Consider the following 21,625-nt stretch of genomic DNA (forward strand, 5'->3'; position numbering starts at 1 on the left):
GCTTACATGGGCCCGACAAGCCAAGTCAGGCCCTTGTCAATACTGTTCAGGCTAACTAGTAGGATGGTATTTATTCTGAAGCTATCAAAAGAGAAGCTATGCAATTTGCTGTGTCTATAATTCTGCTGGTGATAATTAGCTCTGCTTTGTCCTAAATGTTCTAACAAATGGGTCGTTTGCAACAAAATATGTTCAGCAATATTTCTGTATTCTGTCTACATAGTGAGCGAGACAAGTAAAGTTTTACATCAGTTTATTAATTATTTAGCATGTTCTCATTCTCTAAGCATACAGAATCTTTTTTTTTCTCAAGTGGAAGAAGAGAGCAGCTGAGGAGCAGAGAGCAGCTGAGGAGCAGGTAAGTAAGCTGGTAAGATGAGTAAACTCTTCAGATAGAGGCCATGCTCAAAACCCAGTTACATTAGTGGTAAAATCTCTTTTGGCTTCAGGTGGCTTTGAAGGAGCCTTCATTGGAACAAGAAGATCAGAGAAAACTCTCTCACTCCTACACATGAAAGTAACAGAATGATCAGAATGGCAGTATAAAACTTTTCAAAGTTGAGTTCTCACATTACATGGGGGTTGGAAGCTGGGCAAGCACACAGAGCATTGTATATTCAGGAAAAATACAGACTCTATGATGTACATTACTGTTACATGGAGGAAAAACAACTATGGAAGAATTAGAGCAACAGACTCATCTTTTATATATCCGTAAATTGGAATAGGTTCTGGACTGCATTCAGGGTGATATTTTTCTTCATAAAATTTGCTCAGATAATGACATTGTAGTCTTATTACGACTTGGGCTGAGTAAGTTGTATAAATTGTAATTTTGCAATTTTGCAAAGAGGGATATGGAGGCTTTAGACATTGCTATTGCTCAGAAGCTAGATTAAACATACATAGGTTATTGCCATAGTGTTGTTAATGCTGAAGAGGTTTCTGGGAGCAGGATCACACCTACGCTCATAAGAGAAGATGTGTTTCAGAATTTCTGCCATTTTTTTGTTGGTGGCAAGTATTTTGAAGAGCCCTTGAGGATGCTTAATGTGCAGAAGCATCTTCCAGGCTCAGGTCGCCAAGCTGACAGTAGTTTAAATTTAGATTTGACTGAGCCTTAAAGTGCATGATCGCTTTAATTTGTTTGAAAAAAATGTCTCTAGGATGTTTACCTGGAACCAAACTTTATTTCTACTTTTTAGTTATTTAGGGTTCTTTAGATGCACACACAGTGTGTGTGTATAAAAGTTGTGAAACAGGAGAAAAAAATTTCATATTGCATTCCAAAGAAAGATTATTCAGGATAGGAATCAGTAAAAGGACTATATTGCCAATATGCATTTGCTTTTATGCCACTGCAGAATACCTACTGGGAAGCTAATGCATTAATGCATTAGTTACCTCTTAATTTCCAAAATGAATTTAAAAAAAAAAATCCAGAGACTATTAATGTGATGTTCTTAGGACTGTTTAACTTCTTTCTTCCTGAAATTTCCCTGATATGTCTGTTTGGTATCCAAAGAAAGAACAATTTGGCAATTAATTTTCAACAGTTCTTCAGAACTTGCAATGAGAAAAGTGAGGTAGGAGGACATGTGCCTGAGGAAACAATATATTTGTAAAACATAAACAAAAACAACCTGAGCCCTCCCCCCCAACACTTAGGTAGAAAATTGTGTGGTTGAATTACAGTAAGCAAAAGCAAATGAAGCACCATGGAAATGTGAAGAATAGGGAGCTTCTGTGTACTGAATGAAAATGTAATTCCAGGAGGAGGGAGGAAGCTGCTTTGCTGATACATTTTCTTTTCTTTTTTCCCACTGGAATTTATGCAACACCAAATAGCTTTATCTGCCATGGGGGGAAAAAAAAAAATTCTATGATAAAGAAGATATTAAGAATCTCCTTAGGAAAGAAGGGCTATTGACTACTGAAAAACTTAAATTACTAAGTACCTGGGACTGAAATAATGAAAATTATATGTAGAACTGGTACTGATCATTTAGAGTGAATCACTGTATTTTTAGTGAAGCATTTAAAATATCAGGGGTCACCCCTCCTAGGAAAAAAATTGAAGATGTTTTTCATTGTTACAGAGTATTTTCAAAATTCTCAGACACGTCTGCTCCTACAGATTCTACTCTCTGAAGGATGTTTCAGGGCTAAAACTTAAATTAAAACAAACACAGGGATAAAAATCTACTTCTTACCATTTTTCTTTTCAATGGTTGCAAAGGGAAGTCATTCCAATGGAAGCAGCTGAGCTGTCACAACTACTTATACCTAGAGGAGTTTGGAGGGAACCATCTTCAAGTAAGTGGCACTAGCTTAAATTTCTTGCTACCTATCTCAGAAACAACTCAAGGCTGGCATTTTATAAGCTGTGAAAAGACTGAAAAATCATTGTGACTTGTCAGTTGAGAAGACCTGCTAGTTACATAAAGCTGTAAGATGGAAACTGCACCAATTGTTCCAGACTCCATTTGGGAGCGTCTTCTAGAGCTGAACATTGGTTAATGAAAACTAGAGCTTTGTTCTTTGCCGTAGACACAGATATGCACATCTGAATTAGATTGGTGTTACTGCCTTTGGAAACGAAAAAGAGTGCATTTGGAGCCTCAATAGACTAGAAATTTGCTGGTCCGGTGGTTCCAGAAGCATAAACACCATCCTTATATGGATCTACCTCTTGTGCTGTTTGCAGTATAAGTGTTAGTAAAGATATTTCTACTTGGCTGTATTGAAACAGTGGAGAAAGGCGTAGTTAGTTTAAGACTAGGTGTGTTTGCCTCTGACTCACTAATGTCTCAAGTAACTCCAATTTTATTCCACCTTTATGAAATACCAGTGATGGTACTTATCCAGAATGTCAAGATGTTTCTTTTGGATGGAAGTTATGATACAGAACTGAATTTGGATTTCAGCATGGTCCATGGCCTCTTACTGGACACATGGTTTTGCATGTCTTAATCGAGCCCTGGATCAAATGCTACTTAAGCCTTGAGTGAAGAATAATAAGATTTAGGCAGCTGAATGCTGAAGTTATTTTTGAAAACGGGACATACCAGCTGAGTTGGTGAGTCTCTGCAGGGCTGTGTTTTAAGGAGTGCAGAGTATTTTACTATAAGCCTTCATGCTTAGGCCTGTAGCAAAAAAGCTTCTGAGGAAAGGCTTTATGTAGCATGATGGCTATGAATATAAAACCAAGCTACAACTACTTCTGCAAGATTTTTCTGGTAAAATGAGGCACTGTCAATATCATGTCTTGCATCTGTGTTGTGCTATGTACAACGTAAAAAAACATTTTGCACACTCTTACCGTAAAGGCTTTTTTGCCAGACAGGAGGTAAAATTTTCTTTGATACTCTAATATTTGGTTAGATTTGTGATATTGAGAAGACAGAGAAGATTTATGTTTTGTACATAAGTAAAACCTGCTGTAAGCAAAACCTGTTGGAAGTTTCCTTTTCTAAAAAATATACATAGTAGTAGAAAAAAACAATGCTTATGCAGTTTTATTATGGGTGATGTGATACTCTTTTCTGGAGCAACTCCATAGACTCCAGAGGTCTTACATGGCAGCTGCACACGCTCACTATGACCAGATTTTCAGTAGTACTGAAAACCAGAATTTCCACTGATTTCACCAAGATGCCCATGTGTTCACTGAAGCAGACAGTTCCATCTTGGCTAAACACTGAACATGAAAAAAATAAGCCTTATCAGCTCATTGAGAGACTTCAAATTTCAATTGGTACAGGATGAAATTTTTTTAAAGTAAGGTAATTAAATCATTTAAAAAATAAAGAAGTGCAATAGAAGACTAAATCCAAATAATAAAGCCCACTATTTGTGATGGGGAGCCTGGCTAGAATGGTGTCAAACAGTCCAGTGGTCAGAGACCTGAGCTGCTGATAGAAATGTCTCCTCTATGCAATACCAGTTTTCAAACACCAGTCCTTGCAGGTAGTTGACTATCTAGATAGCAGTGGCTCATACTATGCAATGGTGGAGGCTGGGGAAAGCCAGATACACTTCAGATGGCATAGGTTCTTGAGCAGGAGGAGCAAGAGTGACAACAGCAGGTAGCAGTTACTGCTGAAGTGAAGTTGGTAGCTGTGGATGCCTCTGTGTCTACTGCATCATGTTTCACCAGGTGTCACATGAGAGGCCTCTGAGCAGGTGTGAAGAGATGCAAGGTAAGTGGGATGCCGAGCTGCACTGCAGCTTCTAGGCAGTGTGGATGAAGTCACTGTGGTCAAGAAAGCACTAGTCTTGAATCATAGAATCATAGAATCATAGAATCATAGAATCATAGAATGCTGTGGGTTGGAAGGGACCTTTAGAGGTCATCTAGCCCAACCCCCCTGCAGTGAGCAGGGACAGCTTTAACCAGATCAGGTTGCTCAGAGCCCCGTCCAACCTGACCTTGAATGTTGCCAGGGATGGGGCCTCCACTACCTCTCTGGGCAACCTGTTCCAGTGCTTGACCACCCTCATTGTAAAACATTTCTTTCTAATGTCTAGTCTAAATCTATTCTTCTTTAGTTTAAATCCATTATTCCTTGTCCTGTCGCAACAGGCCTTATTAAAAAGATTCTACCCATCTTTCCTGTAGGCCCCCTTTAAGTACTGGAAGGTCGCAATAAGGTCTCCTCGCAGCCTTCTCTTCTCTAGGCTGAACAATCCCAACTCTCTCAGCCTGGCCTCGTAGGAGAGGTGTTCCAGCCCTCCGATCATTTTGGTGGCCCTCTTCTGGACCTGCTCCAACAGGTCCATGTCCTTCTTGTGCTGAGGGCCCCAGAGCTGGACGCAGTACTCCAGGTGAGGTCTCACCAGAGCAGAGTAGAGGGGCAGAATCACCTCCCTCGACCTGCTGGCCACGCTTCTTCTGATGCAGCCCAGGATACGGTTGGCTTTCTGGGCTGCAAGCGCACATTGCCGGCTCATCTACCAGTACCCCCAAGTCCTTCTCCGCAGGGCTGCTCTCAATCCCTTCATCCTCCAACCTGTACTGATATCGGGGGTTGCCCCATCCCAGGTGCAGGACCTTGCACTTGGCCTTGTTGAACCTCATGAGGTTCACACAGGCCCACCTCTCCAGCTTGTCCAGGTCCCTCTGGATGACATCTCGTCCTCCTGGTGTGTCGACCGCACACTCAGCTTGGTGTCATCTACAAACTTGACCTTACCATTAGTAGTTGGCCTCTTTGCCCTTTTATGGATCTCAGAGATAATGGAGACACATATTTACGGTTCTTTACATGCCAAGAGCATGATTACATACAGCTTACCCAGTTATTACTATTGACTGTGGTGGATGTGTCAGCAATTTCATTAGACTGTCAAATGAAAGGTAAAGAAAGATAAAGATTGAATGCCTCATCACTTCTGGATAAAACTATTTGATGGCAAAATACAGTAGAAAGGTGAATGCCATTTTGAAACTAATAACACATTTTCAGTCCTCAAATAGCCCTGGTCACTTGCATGGGAGTTAAGAGACTTCATTTTTTCTAGTAAAGGGACTTAGAAAAAACATAACAAAGAGCAAAAGTAGGAGGAACAGGAAGTCCCAGACTGCTAACCACAATCAAGTGCCATCAAATAGTTGCCTACAGTAGTTACTTGAACCATGAATATAACATTACTTTTTGACTAAGAAGTCAGAACTCCTTTACTGTAATAAAAAGTTTCAATCCAAGCACATATCAAGAAAAAAGGGTTGTAACTCATCTTCTAAGGTTTAGGGCCTGGATGTGAGATGGAGAAGAGACTCTTAAAATAGAGCTTTAAAAGAAGATAAGGTATGCATATAAATATAAAAAGGAGTAATATTTGAATACTTAGTTTTCTTTGCTGCCAATAAAAATAGTGAATGGGATTCCTCAGCGGAATGCAGAGATGGAAATCTGGCTAAAATATAGCCTCTCCATGAGGACTGGAAGACTCTGCTTCCTCCCTTTTTGGAATGGTCTTGGTAACCTATTGAAAAATTAATAACAGAACACAAGAGATAGTGATGATAAAGAATACATGCTTTCATCCCTACAGTGTAGCAACCAGTGACAGCACAATGATTCAATGAGATTTAGAGAGCCAAGAATCATTAGAGAGAGAAAAAGCAAAGAATAAATGTGCTTTCTGAGAATGAAACAGCATTGTTTTCTTAGCTGTCTGAATATTCTATAGAAAACTGTACTTTTTAAAAAATGTTGGTTTACTCTAAGTACACTTTTTCTGTTAAACCTCTTTTAAACAGCTTTTTTACTGACCAGAAAACAATCTATTTCTTTTTTTTTTTTTTTAACTAGAACTGAGTTTCATGTATATTGGATGCTGCTGCAAAGAGGGTGAGGGGTTTTTTTTTTCCCCTCCATGTCTTTTGTGTGAGAGATCTCAAATAGCAGAGGAAAAACAAGTGAAAATTAGGAAATGCTTTCTACCATAACTTGAAGAGCTGGAATAGGAAAGGTGTGCAGTCTCTCACACTGCAGGTCTTAAGGAATATATTTGACAAACATACATCACAACTGATACAGATGTAGCTGATTTTGCCTTTGGACCAAAGAATGACGTAAAGGACTTCTCAAAAACCTTTCTAGCCCTAATTTTCAATGTTTTTATGACATTCTAGTATGAACCTGAGCTTGGCCTGACCCACAGGCTGACAATGAAACACAGTCAATGTTCATTTTGTATCATTTGTGGTTTTGCACATCTGCTGGCATCAACAGAAAAAAGCTCTTTCCTTACTTTGAATGTTCAAAGTCACATTTTGGAACTGATAGTATCCAGTCATTTAGAACAAACATAAAACTACTTCAAAAGCAACCATTACCATAAAATTTCTATTTTAGACTTGAGCAAAGTTATTTTATTTTGTGTTAATGTAAAGTTATGCAAAATAGAAGTTAAGCATGAAGATACCCACTTTCAGCTGCTATAAATAAGAATGGCATTAGTGAAATAAATTAAACCATTTCTGCCTGCTCCAAAAAGTTACCTGATCATAAGCATTTTGCTACACAGCTGTGTGTTCATTACAGAAGTAAAAATTACTGTCTGCCACTGCTTTTGGGAAGATTCTTGCTCTCTTCCCCACCGGGATTTTGAATAAATTGGGTAGTACATAAGATCTAAATCCAGCAAAATGTAGATTGGAACAGAAGTATAGGAGGTCTACCTGTGCAAAAACTGGAATTGGGAGCAAAAGGAACTGGAAAGGGTATTCTGCACTCTACAGCAAACACTAATAATTGTTGGCCTAGCCTGTGGGCTATGGAGACTTTTCAAATGAACTGTGCTTTGGTGCTCTTTTTTCAAGGCACTTATAACCAGACATGTAATCTTGGACTTCTTTATTTCTTCTTCTTCATTCCTTGGGCATTATATATACATGCATATATATATACACACACACATACATATGTGTACATATATATACATGTGTGTGTATGTGCATATACATATATTTAAATCTGTTCTGTTCTTTTGCATTTGCCCTGGATTTTTTTCTTTTCCATTTGTCCTGTCTGCCTCTGTGGACTGGTCTCATGTTTCCTGAGACGCACACCACTCAGCTCCTGTTGACTCTGTGCTCATGAAGTTATTAAGATCTGTAAAGTTAAGCAAATGTATAAATACTTCCAGGAACAAGGTCTCAGCTATCTCTAGACACCTAAGTTTAAACATCTGGATATTGCTTCTATTTGATCTTATAGTTTCTATGACTTCTATTACAACAAGGCTAACCTAATTGCCTATGTGCTCCTACTGGCCCTGGCTCCCTTATTAGATATTGGGAATACTTACACAGTACATTTTCCAGTCTTTGTGGATTTTCACTGAACTGTCAAATATAAAACCCTTGTGAAGAAGGAAGTGGAATTTGGTCAGGAGCTGGAATCCACTCCTTACCTCACAAATAATTTCTGCAGCAATCCAGTGCCTTCTAGCTCATTTGGCTTTAAATCACACCAGATTAATTGTCAAGCTGTAAACCACTAATTCAATCTACTCAAGTCCCTTTATGTATTTTGGAAGAGCATCCACATCTGGTGCAGCCTGACCTAAATTAGTTTGTGTGAGCTGATAAGATCACAGAACAATGAGAACTACTGTTCATTTCTGCCATCACTTAAAAAAAAGAGTGACTACAATGACCATATTATACAAAGGAGAGCCATAAGGACTTGCTAATTACATAAAATAATTAAATAGTAACATACGCATAATAGCATCTAAATAGTTAAAGGTTGCAAAATAAAGTACTCATTTGGAGTAGAAAACTATGACAAATTGTTGGTATAGCTGTTTACTGTGACACTGAAAGTTCATGCTGGTTGCCAGCTGGAGGAGAGAGAAGAGGGAGATGTAAGGCAGAGGGTATTTTTTATCCAGTGATAATTACACCTGTGAAAGCCAAACACTTTCCTACCTACTGGCTCATTTCTGCCACACTCTGTGGAATGAGCATATAAATGTCCTAATGCATAGACAAAAAGGGTTATTGTTAAAGGTATTGCCTGCAAACTCTTGGATTTTTAGTCTTTCTCTAAAAAAAGGGTTTTTTTTTGCATATTTCTGTTGCAAGTAGTAATGTATGTCTCCATCACAGAACTGGGTAAGAGAAGGCTAATCCAAGCAAACTGAACATCTGTATCTTTGCCAAGCCTACATAGTTATATCCATGTTCATTCTATATTAACTTATAAGAAGATCTAAAACTTTGGGGTGTGTGGAAGGATCACAAACCTCATTGTAATGTATTAAGCTGTACCATTCTACATTTTTTTGTATAAGGAGAATAGTGTATACCAGAGATCTTTAGTACCCCCTCCCTCTCCCAGTGCATTATAGCTTATTGGAAGACTTCTAGTAAGCCTACCTGGTACAAATCCTGAACTGGAAAAGGTAATGCCTTTTTCATCTGCTGGTAGAAAGTAACACATTTATATGGAAGAGCTCTTCTTCCCCCAGTAAAGGCTTGACGCCTGGCAGTCTTGTGGCCTAGTCTAATATAGAACAGGAAAATTATTCTTTCTAGAATCCTGACCTAAGAAATTTGAAATTTCTTACAACTGAAAAGCATCCCTACATTATCCAGGAGTAGAATAAAATCATAGAATCATAGAATCATACAATCGTTTAGGTTGGAAAAGACCTTTAAGATCATCCAGTCCAACCATTAACCTACACTACCAAGTCCACACTAAACCAATCAAGGGTAGACTAGACTAAACCATGACCCGAAGTGCCACGTCTACCCGTTTTTTGAACGCTTCCAGGGATGGTGACTCCACCACCTCTCTGGGCAAAAAGTTCAGGTAAACATAAGAAAAGTTTTGATAGAAAATACAGCACCACAGAAATGTCTTTGTAACAAGTAACAATTGTTTTTTTTCACCTGGATTGCACTTTTGAAAGATTTTACAATTGTTTTAAATGTGATTCTGCTGTCGCTGTCACCTTGACAAAGCGTTGGGTAGCATTTTAAGAATCTTTTGGGTGGTATATTAATATCAGACTGCAAATTATAATCACAGACCAGTTGCTTTAGGAAAACTTAATTGAACAGAATGTACATGAAACCCATTTGATTCCTAGTCTGCCACTAGACTATTTTGTATCTACATGGCCCAATTTCTCATTCTTATTTTATCCAAAGTAACATTACCTTTGTCATTGGGATAGATCAACCACTGCAATTTACATCTTCCCAAACCCCAGTTCCAGTCCACTTCTTAAAAACACACTACCTCTTCTTGCAGCGTGCATTTTGCACACATCTTATATCTGATTTTATTGTAAACACTCATTTCCTAATGTTCCTTCAGCTCATATCTTTTTTGCTCTGCTTGGCATGCTCCTTGGACTATATCCAAAATGGTCTCTGATCTTATTGTTCAGTAGGCCGTATGAGAAAACACATCTGATCTTATCCCACAGCTCATCACTACCATTGTATTCCACATAAATTTTCTTAGTCATGCTAGAATTTTTATTTCACTTATTCTACAAATCTAATGGAAACTCTGGAGGACTTATGAACTAATCCTTTTACAGGTCAGTTTAATGCCCAAGCAAATCTACAAGCACTGCTTTTCTTGCTCTCAGGGATCAGTATTAGTTTTGGGTTAATACATGGGGGCAAATCTTATTCTAGTTGAGCACTAACAGCCTTAATTTGCATCTCCAAATCAGTTGGGAGATCATCACCTGCCCATTGATAACTTCATCTTCCAGTCCAGGCTGGACACTGAAAACTACGCTCATACATACTCGCATTCTGTGTAGGCATAGGGGTGGGCTGATCTGAAGCCTGTAAAAAGAAAGGGTAAGTTTTGGGAGCCAAGCAGTTCCTTTATCCCATGTTCTTGTGTTGCTTTATTTTGAAATGATACTCTGATTCCTTCCTTGCACCCCCTCTGAACTTTGCTGGCAGTACAGCTTTCTCTAGCGCTCTGTGGGGCTCTTAATGCTATTACCACACTCTCCGACACTTTATCCTTTGCCTTAGAGTCTAAGGGCAGAATTTCATATGAAGAACATAATGTCTTAATCCAGTAATTTTGATGTATATAAGCTTCTCTTTCAACAGCCTTGTAATTATATTAGATTCTCATAAAATAAATGACAATTACAGTCAATTTCCTGATTTAGCTACTACCCAGACCAATTGCATTATATTTGTCTTTAAACATATTGTATACATTTGCATTTCTGATATGTTGTTTTTCAAGCTTGTTGAATGTGAACTGAAACTGAATTACACTCTGTTCTGTACTTGTAAGGAAAATGTCTTCTTGTAGTATTTCCATTTCCTTCCTTTGCCCATGCAATGCTTTCTGTGAACATTTAAAATTACCTTAGAAAACACTTTAAGATACATCTACAATGTATTAAAAATAATTCTCAGGTGGCAGTTTCTCTCCTGCTCTCCTTAGATAATATCCTCATGGGAGGCAGGAGTGATTTCAAAGTCTTTCAGAAACCAGAACCAGATAATTTTATAATGTTATCTATTTTTTTAATTTATTGAATGAAAATTTGAAGAGGATGCCCCTATGCTAGCCAGCTTTTGGCTGGAATGCACTGGTTTAAGGTGCTGGTTATAGTGGAATGGGAATTCATATTTGAAACATCAGTTTATTCAGATTATGAGAAACACTAACAAACTAAAAGGTTAATATTTCTTATTGCTAACCTACTTTTAAACTAAGAAGAGAATTTTGTTTCTGTGAGAGTTAATTTTGTAACTCAGTAAGTTAATTTTGTTTCATGAAAAGACTTATAACTTGTTAACTCGTACTGGTGCATATCCTACTTGAATTTCTGTTAAAATGCAATGCAGTAGAAAACAGCTCATCAGTTTGGACCAGCCAGTCATAACTCTATAAAGGAAATACATTTTGTACATAACTTCACTACTGTCATGTATAATGACTCAAATGCGTATGCATTTTTAAACTAAAAAGAATATTAATATCCCAATAAATGACACAGAATATAAGCTTTTCATCACTGCAGACTATGGATAAGGTAAGAGAGGACACCAACAGTGCATAAGGGCAGTGACTGAGATTGAAAAATTCTTGTCAGCCCTGGTGGGTGGAAGGGGGATTGAAGAATTTTGAAAATCAATGCAGAGGTGAATGTAACTTGATGATGGAAGAGAACATCTGCAATGAAAAAATTCTTTCTACAGAGCTGGTGTTAGATAACTACGATTATTTTTCTGTCCTAAGGAGCTTGAGTAGAGGGCTAAAACGTTGATCTCTTGAAGCAAGACGTTACCATTGGTGGAGACAGAAGACTAAATCCTGAGATACAATTGCTTAATGTCATTGAAATAAAGTTGTCTTGAAGCTGGTTACCTTCTTTATAATTGAACTGAAACACCAGATTTACAATCTTAAACAGAAGTAGCTTTACTACAAATGTTTCAGCATAGGCAGATGAGAAGGGCAAAACAAAGCCTAAAGTAACAAAAACTGAGATTCCCATCTTGGAACCCATGTTAGCATCTGAGATGAGAGTAGTTAGGGTAGATCCTGGGATAAAGAAATTTTTCAGTGGCAGGAATGCTTCATCTATGCCAAAGAAAGGGGTAGAAGGGAAAGTGGTGTGTGTAAGAGGCCTTTACAGACTAGGCAGATAAAACTCAGTGTAAAGTAGCAAAAGAGAGAGATGTGGATTTTATGGTAGGAAAATGTATTGTCCGTGAACACCTGGATTGTTCTGTGTGATGTGCTTAGGTACCAGGGACCAAACCCCAGTCATCTTTGTTTTTTTCTCCCCCCACACTATTGAATTTGCAGAGCATCCTTACTAATAAACAATAAAGAAGTAGATAATGTGCTTATCTACTTTGATAGATAATATACTCATCTACTTTGAATACCTCGTCACAGCAATCGTAAATGACAAATAGGAAGTGAATAGGGGGAAAAGAAATGGGAAAAACATTTGAGGAAGAGGGGTACTGCATTCCTGAATGGGCTTGTAAATTAATTGTTTAGGAGAATGTTCACTAGCATCTTAATCTCCAATCACTATACAAACTGATTCTCCAAACTGTTTGAAATGTTCCAAATACCAGTGTACTTTATCTGAAGCTTAGTAATAGCAACGTGTGTACATGCTCACAATCTGTTGGCGATACTGACAATGTTGTTATCTTTTTTACATTTTCTCTGTTTTGAACAGACTGTTCATTCATGCTTTTTTTTTTTTTGTTTTCTCAAGTGCAGCATGTTGCTACTTAAGAAAAAGGCTGCACCAACAAATCTGGCAGATCAATGTATTTCTGTTTTGTGAAATATAACTTTTCAAAATTTGTGTCAAAGCTTCAGGCTTTCTGGGTTTTTTTTTTGGGTTTTGGGTTTTTTTGGTTTTTGTTTTTTTTTACCCTGTATCCTTACTGTGGATCTGATACTGAGCCCACTAAATTTAGAGGCATATGCTCTGTCTTGCAGGTGTGATTCCAAACCTCTTGGAACTTTTTCCTCTCTTCCTAGGTACAAGTAGACAAATGTGTTGTTTACTTTGTCATTTTGGCAAAACTGCTGGCATACCATAGTAGAGTGAGCTTGATAGATACCATTTTCTAATGAACCATCATACCTGGTCTATGATCCTTTCCACATTCTCCAGAGAATTAATGTTGTACACTGTGCTCCCACTATTTATGTTAGTTATGTAGATACTTGCAGTTTCCTCCCTTAATTGTTTTCCAATCAGTTAGTGCTTCTAAGCACTAAGTCCTTGTGCTTCTCTTCATGCTTTTTCAGCTTCCATGTTATTGTTTAGACATCATCAAAAAGTCCTTATGTAAATTCACAATTGTGAGTATCCCCATTTCTTTTTAAAAATCCCTACTCTACAGCATTTGCTAAAAAGCCTTAAAAGCCAGACAAATGTAAAAAAAGTAATATGCTTATCTTTGGTAATGTACTGAAGTCCATAAATTATAGTCTTTTAAGTCATGTTTTAATGCTTACCTAACGATTAGAAAATAGTTCTTGTTGTAAAGCCACTATCCTGAATTTCATGTAAACACACCAGTAAGATCTAAAGCAGGTCAGCCAATGATTACAAAAACATTAAAATCTTGACTCCTAGAACACTTAAAAATACAATTAATAGTTAATTGCAGTGTTGTTTATACACCCTGAATTAGTATCTCTCTAATATATGCGGCCTATATTTGCATGCTTTATTCTTTTGAGGGGAAGTTAGTACCAACCCGTACATTATTTTTTATACATAGAGTTTGGAATTTAAATTTCCTGATAAGAACATGACTGAACCTAAAATATTTCTGTAAAATAGACAATACATTCCTCTATTTGCATGAAAAAGGTTTCCAGTGAAATAACCGTCTACATCTTTTCATAAAAAAGCTCAGGCACATGGGTAACCTAGTCTCCAAATAAGCCTTTCAATTTTGCTACAGAAGATAATCCTTTATTTCAAAATTGTTTAGGACAATGAAGCTTATGAAATGTAAATTGCTTTATCAAGTGCTCGAAAATTAATCCTAGATTAAAAATACATTTTAAAATGTTATTATGGATGTCATGTTACTAATAACAAGCCAAGCTTTTCCCTCTATTTTGGGACAGGAGACAAATTCAATTACCTTTTTGCTAATTGTCTGATGTATGTTCTTATTGTAATGCATATTCTTTTAAATGCTCCAAGTTCATAATTGCTAGTGGGAGACAGCTGTATGGCTAAGATTTGGTGTATCAGGTGGAAAATGCAACTCATTATCAAGGCAGCAGCCTATGCAGACCTGCACACGTGCTGCTTTAGGAAAATCAGTAGAAACTTTATGAAAGCAGATAGATGCAGAAATGTTAAACTCCAGCTACTTTCGTAGCAGAAATATCAATCTCTCTTTCCAATTAAGTAAATCAGCCATGATGAAGTAACCTTGTGTCCAGCATTTTCCATGAGAAACAAACCCAAGGGGATGGATCCCAAGCCAAGAATTTTTCCCCTTTAGAAAGAATCAGATGTGTGTGTGATGGCTGCAACGCTGCCAAGGGTAAGCATTCAATGGCACATTCAGTCCAAGGTCCTTATCCTCCTCTTCAAGGACTGTAGTGGGCATTGGCATTAATATTTCAAGGACTTCTTCTAATTTCGCATCCCTCCAAATATAAGCAGTAATCACCTGAGGAGATACTATTACTGAATAGTTGTTAAACTTCCTACTACAGGAAATTAAATGGGATCATTGCTAGCCTCCCTCGCACTAAAAAGCAACACATGCCTCTTTGCCCGGATTTTTGTGTGAAGATAGCAATCTTTAGGTTAGTAAATTTTCAATTTTTAAGCTCTTGTCCCTGGGTATTGTCTTCAAATCCAGTTCCATAAAGCCTGGAAAGGAAGATACAGCAGCATTGCCAGCTCATATACTTTTTACCATTATTCCTTTTATGTTTAGTGTTGGGTTTTTTCCACCTCTAGTTCCTGCAATCAAATGGCTACAACAGAATCTTTGCTTTCACTAAAAAAAAAAAAAAGTTACTAGACATCACAGCTTTGTGTCAGGGGAGAGGGAAGGGGAGGAGGGGGGCCCAGAGGCCTTGAAACTGTGAAATTTAAGGGTTTAAAATCTGTTTTAAGGTCTCTCTTGATGATATTGGCTCAGACATATTTTTTTTTTCTTTTTTAAATGTTGGAAGTTGGCATTACTGGTATGCTTGCTGAGCATAATCCTGTTCATTCTTAGGTATGTTCTGTTAATAAAAAGCAACCTGGAAAACAGTCTCCTGTGCATTTGGGGGATTCCTGATGAGTAAGGAGAATCCCTGGCTATTGTTAACTTGCGTTGCTAAAAGCAGAGAAGCCGAAGTTGTAGACACAAAAGCTAACCTGACCATCTGAAACCCAGTTGTCCTAAACTTCCTCTAGATTGGCTTCTGCACTGGTTCACTCTTTAGCAGCTTTAGTAACGTTACCTGCTTTCAGTAGCTTCCCAGAGGAGTGTCTTACAGGCAGCTAAGGCTTAAAGCCCTCCTAGGCTAGAGAGCTGAGACTGATCTCCTCTGCTGTCCCCACCACCCCCCCCCTTGAAACGGTGATCATCTAGCAATGCACTTTAAATATGTTTACCTTTAAGCACCTGACAACCTAACTTATATGTATGGTCTTAGCTAAAAAACATGCTGAAATGCTTGGTGGTTCAGAGCCTACATGACTTTACCACTGCAAGTAGTTAGGACACAGTTAGCAGTACAAACATTTACAACAATTATGCAGCGAGTATACAAACATATTCCATGTTTATAGACCTTTAAGTAAACCTTGCTGTCTGACTGCAATATGCACGCACAAACGTAATCGGACTACAGCATAAACTGGAGCTGCCAGCTGAGTCAGGTACAGCACTTGTTCATGGCCATGTGTGAGATCTTCCTGCAAAGCATTTTGCAATGCAGTAACCCATGTTAGTAGAGTGTGACTCTTTATTCCCCTCTAGTGGCTGGTCTGCAAAATATTAGAGTTACTAGTCACGGGCTAGAGGAACGAGAGCAGACTCTTGGACATGCCAAAAGGTCTTGGTTCAGTCCCCGCTGCCACCCACGCTACTAGAATGCCAACAGTGCATAGACAAATGCTCCTGTGGTCTGGCAGTGCTAGAGAGGGAGGGGAAAGGAACAGTTTTCGAAGGCTTGTATTTTTATGCTCTTAGCCACTACCAAATAATCAAATTAATATTTGTATCCCTCAGAAAGGAAGAAGAATGTAACTATCAGTTGGTGTGGTAAGTCTTTTATCTAATTATTTGAGTCCCTGGGTGTTAGTGTAGCTGAATATGAATCTGGCCTATCCATCTTTAGGAGGGTACAAAGAGCTCTGCTTAGCAGGCTGCATTGTAGTCTTAGCTGGCTTCCTAATAATGCCTGTCTGTAGTCATCTGTCCTGCACTTAAACTGTGAAATCTCAGACCAGATTTGTCCTTGAAACATATTTAATATATACAGTCAGGTCCTGCTCTATCATCAGTGTGCTCATAAGTACTGCTACTTTTCTTTTTACTAATGTATTATGTTTATGTGTAGCCAAACAGAAAGAAAACAACTATAAAAATCAATATAAGCTGCAATAAAATCTTGAAAGAGTAGTGATTTCTATTAATGGTTGGATTGGCAATATGATATTAACTAAATTTTTCAAGCTTAGATGGATTTTTTACTGAATAGCATGAGAGAAGAGCATTCCTGAACAAACTATTGGAAGCAGGAAAGTGAACATGATGAATGAAAACAAATTACACAATACATCTGAGAATAAGAGGAGTCATAGAGGTAGTCACTCATACTCCTTAAGCACGGTGTGGTTTATGAATCTTGGATTTTCTAGTGATTTGTTCTTGTCCTTATTGAGAGCCTGAGGATAATGCAAGCTTTTGAGTTCCCAAGGGCTCCTGCCCTGCAGGGAATAGGAAATGTTTTACCACAGAGGCTGCGTGTTTGTGGCCATGATCACAATGTATAAAGGACAAAATATCCAAAACTTAGGTTGAATTCTCTAGGAAAATGATGATGCAAAGGGATCCTTGCTCTTTACAACAAGTCTGAGTCTAGCCCAGATTTTGAAGTTGTATGGCTCTTATTTCAGTGTGAACAGAAAGCAAGCTCAAGCTGATGCCTGTGGGGCTATTATCCTGTATTGAGTAGGTTTAAAAAAAACACCAAACAAAATTAAGTATACCAAATCATTGGCATGAGCCCTCCAGTGATGTTATTCCCACTGCTGTCTGCTAACTTGATATGGGATAAAAGGTAAATTGGGTATTTCAGTACAATGTACTAGGATGCTTCAATTTCTTTTGACAACATGCTATCGGAGCAGATCCATTTTTAGGGGAATACTAAATGAAAAGCTAGATGGCAGCTTTCTGGGTCAGGAACTGCTAGACCTCCATTATTCTAAACCGCTTGAAGCACTGCAATATTCAGCCAGTGTGTGTGTCCGCGCGCATGCCGTTTTAGAAAATTTTACAACAGGGTTTGTAAATTCCAAGGCTATGCTTTAGCAATAAAAAATAATGCCTTATGTATAAAGTGCAGGAACTCAGGGATTTTATTTTCCTGAAGGTAACCTCAGCTGCATTTTTTTAAATTACAAGCATACTGTAAGAACTACATTAGATAGTCAGCTGTTGACTAATGGCTCTCTCACATCTTCATGAAGTAGATAATGACTTTGCATAGAATATCAAACTCAATAGAAACAGACCACAGTAATGGAAGAAGAATTCTTTGTTATAAAGTTACTACATTAAAAGAAACATTGACAAAATTGAAAGCTTTATCAAGAAAGTATCACCAGATTTTGAGGAATACTACCTCTTTTAATGTGCCTGCTAGTTGTTCTTCTTTTCCCATATTGTTCTTTGAAATGTTCATCAAGGAATTTCTAGTGATGACTTTTGATAGCTGAAACATAAAGCACTTAATGGGAGCTACAAAGCCATGTAAAGGTCTGTAATAAATTCCTATATTGCCACTATAGATTTCTCTTAGATCTTAATCTCTCTTTTGCACTCCAGATGCCATCTCAAAAAATAAACTACCTACAGAGCATGTGGATCAGATTTTAGCCAGCAGGGAGAAAATTGTTGACTTGGCACCAGGTATTTGTGACCCACAGAGTACCTTTACAGCCAGCCAAGTCATCAGTTTCCTTTTCTGCTAGGCAGTAACAGCTCTGACCCCTGAAGAATACCTCCTTTGCATGTAAAGCTGGGGTATTTTAACTCCAGCAACGACGAATGGGTACTGCAAGTGCCCATAATTTTGAAAATTCTGTGCTCAGCATTGGAACTGCAGTAATCTTATTCCTGAAAAATGGATGACAGGACTGAAATTATGTAGAATACTATGGAATTACTTAATGGGGCCCTACTGCAGTGAAGTTCTGGAACTAAGTCAGTCAAACCAGAAAAAACCTACCAAAACATGCACACTGTCCTTCTATTGTTGAGAAAAGCGAAGCATGAGAAAACCACCAACATATGATGGTAATAAGCACGGAGCTCAGATATCACAGGTGCAAACACAGAATAGAGTGTGGTCACAAGCATCTTAAAATTAGCTCTGTTCTCTTGTCCCTCTCCCTGTTTTTTTGGAATCTTACGGTTTTTACTTTGTGTGGTGCATATAATCTGAAATCAGGACACCTTTCATTTATTGATGCCTGTGTGCAAATTCTTGCAGTCATTTCTCTTCTTGCAGTTTGGTCCTGAGAGGTACATAGATGTGCATGCTGTATACTGCTCTTTAAAGTATCTACAAAATGAAACAAGGATCATAGCAAAGCACAATACAGAGACTGTATTTTATTACTTGGGTTGCAAAATAATTTAGTGTTCAGTTGCTCACACAAAAAGATAGCTGAGAGTAATATCAATTTATAGGTCCCAATCAGTTATTTTAATCTAAGAGATTTTTTAAAAATCTGTGATGCTTCAGTATTAAAATGAAAGTTAATTTTAAAAGACCTGTATTGATACCAATTTTAAAAACTAATGTAAAGTGTCTTAATGAAATTAAAAAAAATATTTTTCCCGTAACAACCGAGAGGACAGGAGGGACATACCCAGCTTTCTGTGCTTATTTGCAAATCCCAGGTATTTATTGATAGGTATCTTAGTGTGGCTTGTCTTAAAGCTAGCAAAAGTTTTTGTGTTTTCTTGGGAGAAGAGAAAAAGAATGCTAACAGTGATGTGTGTCTGTTTAGAAAGCTAATTCTGCATTTGGCCTTGGAAGCTTTCCCAGCCGCAGTGGGATTGCTAGTGTGTCCCCAAGCCAACTGGGAAGTCTAGATTACATGTCTGTGTGAGAATTAAGAGAGGGAAATAGGAAGCAAAAATGACAAGATACCCAAAAGATCTAGCATCCTTGGAGATACTCAAAAGCCATCTGGAAATAGTGCTGGGCAACCAGTTCTAGGTGACCCTGCTGGAGCAGGGGCGTTAGACTGGTCCCTTCCAACCTCAACCATTCTGTGATTCTGTGGGAGAAAAAAAAAAAACAAACCCACAACCAAAACCCAAAACTCTAAGGTTTTAACAGTGGCATCTTAGGGTCTAGCTAACTGCACAATATGCAACCATAAACAGTTATGCTATCTTTAAAACCTCCTTTAGTAAGTTCTCTTTTCTATTTGTGTTGCAGCTAGTCTCGCTCCTTTTCTTCAGTCCTCTTACTGGTCTACATAGAGCAGTGATAGTTTGCAGGTCCTGGTGCGGTCAGGTCCCAGCAGGTCTGGAAGTACTGCTGCTTTGAAAAGTCAGGCTGCGTAGGGCCATAGAAACATATGTACTCATTTTTGGATCATGGGAGGGAAGCATCATTTTGCAAAGTGGGAGACTTTTATCTGTTGGAGCAGTCTGGGTTCTGGCGAGATTTGTGACATTTTACAAACATTCTCATCTGATGGGAATCATTAGAGCCACTATAGAGAACCTGCATCACTGGCAATTACCCTTATGATTGTATGATCCTCATTAGGCTGATTAAACTAGCTTAGCACCATATTATTTAAGTGGCACCAGGCAAAGCAGCTGTACTTTGCTGGAGATGATATGCTAAAACTCTGAGCTGATATGAACTTTAGAAGACTACCAACACACTAAAAATCTGAATTAAAAAAGGCCATTTTTTAGCAGCTACTACAGAAAATAAACACTCTGCCTCAGTGAGACTAGGATGAGCAGTGAAACTGAGTATGTTCCAGCAAAACCATTAAAGAATTCTACAAGCTATTGCTTATGTTACAGGGTACACTGCAAACTCTCTTTATAACACGCTTACATCTGACCTCCTTCTAGGTAGAGGCATGAGGTTTTAGGTCACTAAGGAGGACTTTGAAATCAAACAACAGTCAATGGCTGTCGGAGCAGAACTCACGATCTTTTGACTCCTACCACAATTCATCCTTTTCTTTAATGGTTTCTGAATCAGGAAAGGCTTGTACTCTTGCATTTGCAGAGCACTGCTTGATTGGGAGCAGGCAGCCTGATTCAGCAGATGTGCCGAATGTTCCCAATATTCTTCAAAGCTGTTTTGTGCTTTTAAAAAAAAATTCTTATGAAAAAATAAGGTATGTCCTTTTTTACTGTTTTTTTTTTTAACAGGTGAATGCTGGTACAGCAGAATCCGTTATTGCAGAAGAAGCGTCAAATCCCAAGAAGCACGGTTTTGTTTGTTCTTCTCTAAAGAGAGAGAGAAAAAAGCTAGTTATGACCCTGCTTCCAGAAAAGGTGGGGAACTAATTACTTGAAGTGGAGAAGAATAAATACTGCTTCTTTGATGTAGCCATTAACTCACTACTCCCTGAAGCCAATTGGAAATTTCTCATTTACTCCACCCGGGTTTGGACGAGAGCCCTTGGCTGCCACAGGAACTCGACACAACCTGTGACCAGGGTGCACCTACACAGCTACTCGAATTATTGCACTAAGATGCTCCATTGTCGCCCGTTGGGAACTTCATCGGTATGATAAGAAAGGTAGCATTTTAAGATTTAGAAATAATTTAAACAAAAATTACAGAAAAGCGCTGGCTGTAGTCCCTGCACCCCCATTCCCTGCTCGCTGAGCGACTCGTTTCACTCCCCCGCGACCCTCACCCACAGTTGAAGTTTTCGAGGGCCGGTCAGGCCCCTCACGCCGGGCGGCCCGCGGCGCTCACCCCCGACCCGGGGGGGGTCGAGCCCCAGCCCGGGGGAGCGGAGCCAGGTGAGGTCCCTGGCAAAACACCGGCGCGCAGGCAGCGCCCCCGGGGAGCGGAGAAGCCCGTCCCCGGGAGGGCACAGGGAGGAGCGGCGGCGGAGGGAAGGAGGCAGAGCAGCCCCCGCCTCCCGCCCGCTCTCCTCCCCCCTTCCCTCGCTCCCGCCTTTTGTGCGCCGGGCGCCAACGGGCGCCAACGGCCGCGGCGCTGGCAGGAGCCCCCGGCCATTGGCTCCGGGAGCGGCGCTGTCGCGAGGGCGGCAGCTCGAGCCGCGGCTGTTCCCGTAACCAAGGCGCTGCCAGGCACGGGCGCGCGCGCACACAGACAGACAGACAGACGCACAGACAGGCAGGCACAGAGCGCGG

Source organism: Pelecanus crispus, chromosome 2, assembly GCF_030463565.1.
Source record: "Pelecanus crispus isolate bPelCri1 chromosome 2, bPelCri1.pri, whole genome shotgun sequence".
NCBI classification, from domain to species: domain Eukaryota; kingdom Metazoa; phylum Chordata; class Aves; order Pelecaniformes; family Pelecanidae; genus Pelecanus; species Pelecanus crispus.